The 8,500-nt window shown below is 40.5% G+C and overlaps 1 pseudogene; it reads left to right on the plus strand.

The window, feature by feature from the left end:
• Positions 1–4,303: 4,303 nt before the first annotated feature.
• Positions 4,304–8,239, plus strand: LOC118622339 (annotated as a pseudogene).
• The last annotated feature ends 261 nt before the right edge of the window (positions 8,240–8,500 follow it).

The following is an 8,500-nucleotide window of genomic DNA, read 5'->3' on the forward strand; positions in this document are numbered from 1 at the left end:
TCCCGGCCGAGGCTGCCGCAGGTCCCAGCCCAGTCTGCTGCGGGCCGTGGGCTCCCGGCCCCCTCTCGCATCCTCACAAGCCTACCAGGATTGAATCAGTGTCCCTGGTTATGTGGTCCTCCAAGCTGCTTTTCGGTTGCCTTTTCCTGACGATTTGTCTTTATTTTTGTTGTAATTCCAGTTTGGACCTGGGAGATGGTCTGTGTAGCTTCCATTCACTCTGCCGCCATTTCCAGTCTCTGTTATCCCCATTTTAGAGAAGAGGAAACTCAGGAGCAGAGAGGTTAAACAATTTGCCCAAGGCCACAGAGCGAGTAAGTGACAGAACTTGGAATTGAAGTCAGGCTTTAACCAAAAAACAGTAACTTGAACTAATGCGAATTTAAAATACACTTTATATGGAGAATGGATTAAAGAAAGTCAAGGGTGGAAGGAAACACAAGGTGGGTGGGTTTCCTTGTGGAGGGAGCAGTACATACAAGGAAACAGTAGGTGTAAGAACAGAAGTGAAACTGCTTGGTGAGTCAGGGTTGTTTCATTTAGCTGCATTGCAGGGTGCAAGGAAGTGCTGTAAGAACATAAACTGAGCCCTGGCTGGGTGACTCAGCTGATTGCAGCATTGTCCTATACATCAAAAATTCGTAGGTTCGATCCCAGGTTGGGGTGTGTGTGGGAGGCAGAGGATTGACTTTTTTCTCTCATGTGGATATTTCTGTCTCTCTCTCTCTGTCTCTGCCTCTCTCTCCCTCTTCCTCTCTCTCTGAAATCAATAAAAACATATCCTTGGGTAAGGATTAAAAAAAAAAAAAGGCAAACTGAAGGACTGGAATGGGAAGGATCTAATTTTGAAAAGGCCTTGCAGCCCATGCAACGTAACTACTGGGAACTAGATTTCTCCGAGGGAAGACCTGAAGGCAAGAAGGCCATGTCCGACTGTGTTGCCAGGATTCACTGCAGGGAGCACATACAGTTCTATTTTGAAGGAGAAAGAACTGAACGGAGGAAATTAGTGCCTACAAGATTACTGGAAGGACAGGTGGGCCAGGCTGGGCCCCTGTGAACGGCTCCTCATATCTCATCGCTGACCAGGAGACCTGCTCAAGTTGCCAGATACAAGGAAGTGGAGGGTGGAAAGCTGCCACGGGAACCCTTGGCTCCACTAACATACTGCCCTGGCTGTAGTCCAGGGATTAGGACGCTGCCTCCAGGCTGTGTCACCGTGCCCTCCAGGTGTACCAACTAAACGTGGACAGGCCACAGGTTCCATGTGTCCCCCATCGAATATAGTACCAGATAAGGGGACCTCTGTTAATGATTCCACAGAATAAACCAATGTCTGCATGGTCTGCTGGCCAATAAAACATCTGATGCTCCTGCACTGTCATCTCTCACTGTAAGAACATCTGATCAGTGGGCCCTCAATCACATTTGGACTCCATGTAGCAAGAAAGTCTGATAGAGGAGGATTTCACCTTTCTGTCCTCTGCAGTGTAGGGAGATGATTGTATTTGCCACATGGACAGTGCATAGACTGGGAGGAAAAGATATGAAGGACAGAGAGAAGGTAAAATAGACAGGGCTTGGGTGGCTTCCTAGAAAGACTTTCGTTTCAAGTCTGAGCCAATTTAGCAGTTTATTCCTGGCAGAGTTTCTTTTTATTTGGTCTTTCTCTAGCATGATGGAGACTGACTTTAATATTTAGCAGTGAACCACGTAAGCTGACAGGAAGGTTTTTATGTGTGGAAGTGGCTAATTGAATGGTGGCTTCTCTGAAAGATGAGTGGTCGGCCAGAAGCATTTTGGATGGTGACCCTTTAGTTTCCAAACTCTAGGGTGGTTTGGTCACTCCAGAGAGGAACCCTCAAACCTCTAGCCTTGGTCCTACACTTGATGGTTAGTCCTCCACTGAGTTAGAGATGGATGCTGAATCTTATTGCATCCTCAGCTTCAGGACAGCCTCTCACCACCTACCTCCTCTGAGCCTGGTGGCCCTGGACATAAATTATTATTCATTTTCTCCAAAATGAAACTTCCTCTCAAACGTTCTGGTTATGGTTAGTCTGTTGACTGCGTATGGTGAGGGTAGGACCTGGGGCTCTAACGGATTCTTCTGTTACGTTGTAAACAATCTTCCTGTTTTCAGAAGCTGCTCCCTCCTCGCGCTGCCCTCTGGATCTGGGATCTGCTCGCCCAGTCTTCTTGCTTGCTGCTGTGTCTGCAGGACACAAACCTTCTTCTAGTCACCTAGGTCCTCTGACGTGTCTGCACACTTGCTGTTTTCAAATCCTGTGATTTGGATTCGGGATGTCTCTCAATTTCATTGAAGATAGAGTTTTGTTTTGTTTTCTCTTTCTGTTCTCTCTGCTAATTTGGGGAGGGTTTTTAGAAGAGAAGGGGGTGAAAATGTTTTTATTCCATTATCTGAGGAAACAAAAATCTTACTTTGTCAAATTTTGATCATTTCTTCTGACTAAAAACTTACACTACTACTTACTACAAATAACTAATATTTATACAATAAATTACTCAGAGCTCTAATTTGTAAAATTTTTGGACCTGGAATAATACTTAATATCTCCACTTGGTACACCTTTCCACCATATAATTATATGAAACAAAGCTAATGATTAGTAAATGCAATAAATAAAAAAAACAGTTTATATCAAATATAATTTTACTAATATGTAAAAACAGGTGTGAAATGCCATATAGAACCATAAAACATTGGGGAGGGGGGTTGGGGATTAAAAATGTAGAGCTTTAGTAATTATTCAAAACTATGTTGTTATTAACTCTCAATAGACTATTATAAATATATTATTATATATAAGACTCATGGTAACCACAAAACAAAAACCTATAGTAAATACACAAAAGAGAAAGAGAAAGGAATCTAATACCACTAAAGAAAAATCATAAAATCACAAATGAAGACAAGAAGAAAAAGCAGAGAAAGTACAAAACAGCCAGAAAACAATGAACAAAATGCCAATTAGTACATAACTACCAATAATTACTTTATATATAAATGAACTAAATGCTTCAATCAAAAGACAAAGTGATTAAATAGGTTAAAAAAAACAACAACAGCCATCTATATGCTGCCTATGAGAGACTTTCTTCAGATGTAAGGACACACACAGACAGAAAGCGAAGGGTTAGAAAAAGATATTCCATGCCAATGAGAGCCAAAAGAAGCTGGGGTGGCTCTACTCATATCAGACGAAATAGACTTTAAAACAAAAACTATAGGTTATGTCAGCACCATGGTGTCATGAGATATTCCTTTTTTCTCCCTTTCCTTTTTTTCTGTCTCCTCCATTTTTAATTAATCAGACACCATAATAATTAAAAAAAAAGGCCTCTGCACAGCGCACCAGGACACCTGAGAGATCCAGTCATTTGTGCAGCCCAGAATGGGTGGATTGGAACTTGGAGGAGGTTACAGAGCCAAGGGAGCTGTGGTCAGCTGGCAGCAGTAGCAAACTCTAACAGAGGAGGTAGAAAGTGACTGTGGTGAGTGAAAACATACCGGGCTGTTCTGACTGCAGCTTGGGGGACAGGGGCAGGGAGAAATCCATTGCTCTTCCTGAGGAGGGACCTTCATGACTACAGGGAAGGGAGGGAAAGGGAAGAAGGCAGACAGGGAACTGAAGGACCATGTTTCCTGCCGTCTGTCCTGGGATTTCAACAGGTCTGCCAATTAACCTCTGGAATTCCTCTCACTTGAGGATCCCTCTCCTGGGCTGTGGGCACACCCAAAACTTCAAGTGCTAAACCCGTACTTCCCTCTGCTGCCAGCCTTCTTTTGTTTTCTTTTAAATGCCAACACACACACTCCCAATTTTAGCAGCCAGCCAGCTCTGGTACACAAGCCAAAAACTTGTTCTATAGTGCCACCTTCTGGAAAGCAAAAGAAAGGTTTCTAATTGCCAACCTGATGAAATGTTAGAATCAAAGTAAACAAAACCATCTCTAAATAAGAATGGTGTTTGCTGATTCAAATGTAATGGCAGAGCACATTTCATCCAACACTGTGAAAAACCAGGGTAATTCAATATCTCAAAGAGAAAAGGAAAAATCTTTAGCAACAGAACTCAAAGACATGAAATTACTATCTAATAGACAGTTAAAAATAGCCATTATGAAAAAAATTCAGTGAGCTACAAGAAACTCTTAAAGACATTTAAATGAACTCAGGAATAAAGTCAATGAACAGACAAAGTACTTTACTAAAGAGATTAAAATTATATACAAGAACCAAACAGAGATTCTGGAGTTGAAGAATTATTTATTGAATGAGATGAAGAATGCATTAAAAAGCATTGGAAATGAAGCAGATCAGATAAAAGAGAGAATAAGTGAGCTGGAGGATGGTAATAAAGAAGTGATTCAGGTGGAAGAGGAGAGACAATTAAGATTTTTAAAAAGTGAAGAAACCACAAGCATTATCAGATTCTATCAGGAAATTCAACATAATAACGAATATAACAGAAAGAGAAGAAAAGGAGAAGGGGAAAATAAAGCCGAGAACATCCCAAACCTGGGAAAAGAACTCTACATACAAATCCACAAAGCTAATGGAACACTTTATTATCTCAATGCAAAAAAATTTTCTCCAGGACACACTATAATGCAACTGTCAAAAGTCAATGACTTAAAAAAATCTTAAATGCAGTCAGCAATATAAAGGAAGTAAACTACAAAGGAACCCCCATGAGGCTATCAGCAGATTTCTCAACAGAAACTCCATAGGCTGGGAGAGAGTGGAATAACATATTCAAAATATTAAGAGAGAAAACTGCCATCCAAGAATATACTGTCTAGCAAAGTTATCCTTCAAATATGAAGGAGAAGTAAAGAATTACCAAGACAAACAAAAGCTGGGGTAGCATTAAAAATAACTATAACTACTATAATTTGTTAAACTCTGCAACATAAAATATATGATTTGGGACATAAAATATAAAAATCAAGGAGTAAAGAGTAGAAACTTTATAGAACAAAGAAGATATGTTGCTATCAACAGAAGCAAAAAACTGTTTTATCTATGAGATATTTTAAGTAAGCCTTATGTTAATCACTAAACAAAAATCTAGAATAGAGACATGAAACATAAAAAAGGGAATACTGAGCAAATCACCAGGGATAACCACCAATATACAAAGGTAGACAGAAACAGAAGAAAAAACAAAACAAAGGAGATACAAAATAACTAGAAGGCAAAACATAAAATGGTAGTACCAAATCTTTACACGGTAATAGCTACCCTAACTGTAAATGGATAGATCTCATCAATCAAAAGGCATAGAATGGCTGGATGACTCAAAAAGTAAGACTCAATTAAATATATGCTATTGATAAGGGAATCATTTCAGCACTAAAGATGTACACAGGGTAAAAGTGAGGGCATGGAATATAATATTTCAAGCAAGCCAAAACCAAAAGAAAGTGGGTATAGTCATACTTATAGCAGATAAAATAGACTTCAAGCCAAAATGATAAACAATGTAATTACATTTTGATAAAGAGGTCAATACATCAAGAAAATATAATAATCATAAGTATATATGCACTCATCATCAGATCACCTAAATATATTATGCAAATACTAACAGACCTGAAGGGAGAAATAGACAACATGACAATCATAGTAGGGGACTCCAATACCCCATTATCAGCAATGGATATGTTGTCTAGACAGAAAAGCAACAATATAAAAGAATTGAACCATACTTTAGAACAAAAGGACTTGATAGACATATATACAAGATTACATCCAATAGCATTAGAATATACATTCTTTTGAAGTGTACATAAAATATTTTCCAGGATAGATAATAGAATATAAAACAAAACTAAGAAAACTAAAATTATACCAACTATATATCTCTATATCTATCTATCATCTATCTATCTATCTATCTATCTATCTATCTATCTATCTATCTATCATCTTTACCACAATGGTATGAAACCAGAAATCAACAACTGGTTCTACAGAAATACATGGAAACATAAGAGACTACTATGACAATTAAATGCCAACAAGTTACAAAAACTAGAAAAAATGGATACATTTCTAAAACATACAGCCTACCAAAACTGAATCAGGAAGAAAGAAAACATCTAAACATATAAATAATGAATAAAGAGAGTGAATTGTTAACAACCTCCCAACTCAGAAAATCCCAGGAATAGATAGTTTCCCTAGTGATTCTTTTATACATTTAAATAAAAATTGACACGAGTTCTCCTCAAATTCTTCCAAAACACTGGGAGGAGGAAACACTTCCAAACTCACTCTATGAGGCTATAATTACCCAAACCAGATAAAGATACTACAAAAATAGACATTATAGACCAATATCCCTGTTATAGATGCAGAAATCCTCAACAAAATATTAGCAAACTGAATTCAAGAACCTATTAAAAGGATTATACATCATGAGTAAGTAGGATTTACCCTTGGAATGCAAGGATGGTTCAACATTTGCAAGTCAATAAATGTAATATATCCCATCAATATAATTAAAGATAAAGAGGATCTCACGATCATTCTAATAGACATGGAAAAACATTTGACAAAATACAGCATCCCTTCATGATAAAAATTCTTGAAACAGACTGGGTATAGAAGAAACATAATCACATACGAAAGGCCATATACAACAAAACCACAGCACACATTATACTCAATGGAGAAAAATTGAAAGCTTTTCCTTTATGATCAGGAACAAGACAAGATACCCACTCTCACTACTACTGCTATTCAATAACTATATTGAACAACTGGAAGTCCTAGTTAGAATGATTAGGCAAGACAAAGAAATAAAAGGTATCCACATTGGAGAAGCATAAATAACACTGTCACTATTTGCTGATGACATGATTTTACTTCTAGAAAATCCTAAAGACGCTGACAAAAACTGTTGGAACTTAAAAACAATTTCAGTAAGGCGGCAGGATTAAAAAAAAAATCAACATACAGAAATCAGTTGTATTTCTTTACACTAATGATAAAACATCTGAAAACAAACAAACAAACAAACAAACAAACAAACAAACAAACAAACAAACAAACAAAGGAACAACTATCCCTGACCCCGCCGACCAACGGGGCAGAGGCCAGGTGAGGGTGCTGTGGTACCTGCGCTGCCAGCTGGCAGTACAAGGCTCTGGACAGAGTGGGAAGTTTCCGGCCTCCGCTGGGAGCGGCAGGTAGGCAGCCACAGGCAGGAGGAGCAGGACCGGGTCTGGCAATGCACCTCGACGAGGAAAGGCGAAAGCAACCTGTGCTATGCCGTCCACCAGACAGCCTTGCTCTCCACTCTCCCAAAGTGCACAATTGTTAATGAGCAGAGGCTCCAGAATAAGGACTCTGAATTTGGGAACGTTATATACTTTTTAAGGACACGAGTTTCTCTGGAACGACTCAATACTAGGAAAACACTTTCATTTCAAGGGTTCAGGGATCAATGTTTCGCTTTGGAGGAGAGGGCCTGTAGGCGCCCTCTTAAGGCTTCCCTTCATCCCTATTGTGCACCTGCCCCTCACAATGCCAGGCCTGGAGCCTGGAACCTCTCATTCCCACGCCCCCTGCCTCCTCGTCCTCCCACGAACATGTTCGTGGTGTGGGGCTCGGCTCAGCTCCGCCAGATGGAGCAGGGAAGCCCAAAGATGCACAACTCGGAGATGTCCAAGTGTCTGGGCGTGCCGTGGGCGGGAAGCGGCCCTTCGCGGAGGAGGCCAAGTGGCTGAGGGCCTGGCACCTGAGCGACTGCCCCGATTACAAGTGCGGGCAATGGTGCAAGACCAAAAGCGTGGGCACCGATTGCCCACTTTGGCCAGGGAAGCTGCGGCGGTGTGACTGGCAGCTGGGAGCCCAAGGACAGGACCACCCATAGGAGCAGAGGCTTTAGGGACCAGTCTCCCACCCCCCAACTACTCAACATTCTACCTTCCCGGTGGTTATAGCTCTTTCCTCTGTAAACTAGAGGCCTCGGCGTCCTTCCTCCATCAGAGTAACCCTAGGCTCCAGGGGGCGCTGCTATCCCTGGCTCTCATACCCCTACAGCCCTCCCCTATCAGGAACCCCCATGCCCCTAGCCCACCTAACAATCTTGGGTGTGGACCTCCCAGGAAGGGCTCTAACCTCTGTTCCCCAGAACCACACCCTACTCCCAAACTGCAACCCCTTTTTTTTGCACTGTTGGACCACCATTCAGAGGAGGCCTGAACACATTATACAGACGAATTTAACAACTATATACGGAATATTGCATCCCAAATAAATAAAATACACAGTCTTCTCAAGCGCACACAGAAAAATTTCCAGTATAGATCACTTGTCAAGACACAAGATAAGTCGTAATAATATAAAAAAGATTGAAATCATATCAAGCATCTTTTCTGACCACAATGTTATAAAAGTAGAAATCACTTACATGAAGAAAACTGGAAAATTCACAAATATGTGGAGAGTAAGCAACATGCTACT

The sequence above is a fragment of the Molossus molossus genome, unplaced genomic scaffold (genome assembly GCF_014108415.1).
Source record: "Molossus molossus isolate mMolMol1 unplaced genomic scaffold, mMolMol1.p scaffold_m16_p_9, whole genome shotgun sequence".
Taxonomy (NCBI): Eukaryota; Metazoa; Chordata; class Mammalia; order Chiroptera; family Molossidae; genus Molossus; species Molossus molossus.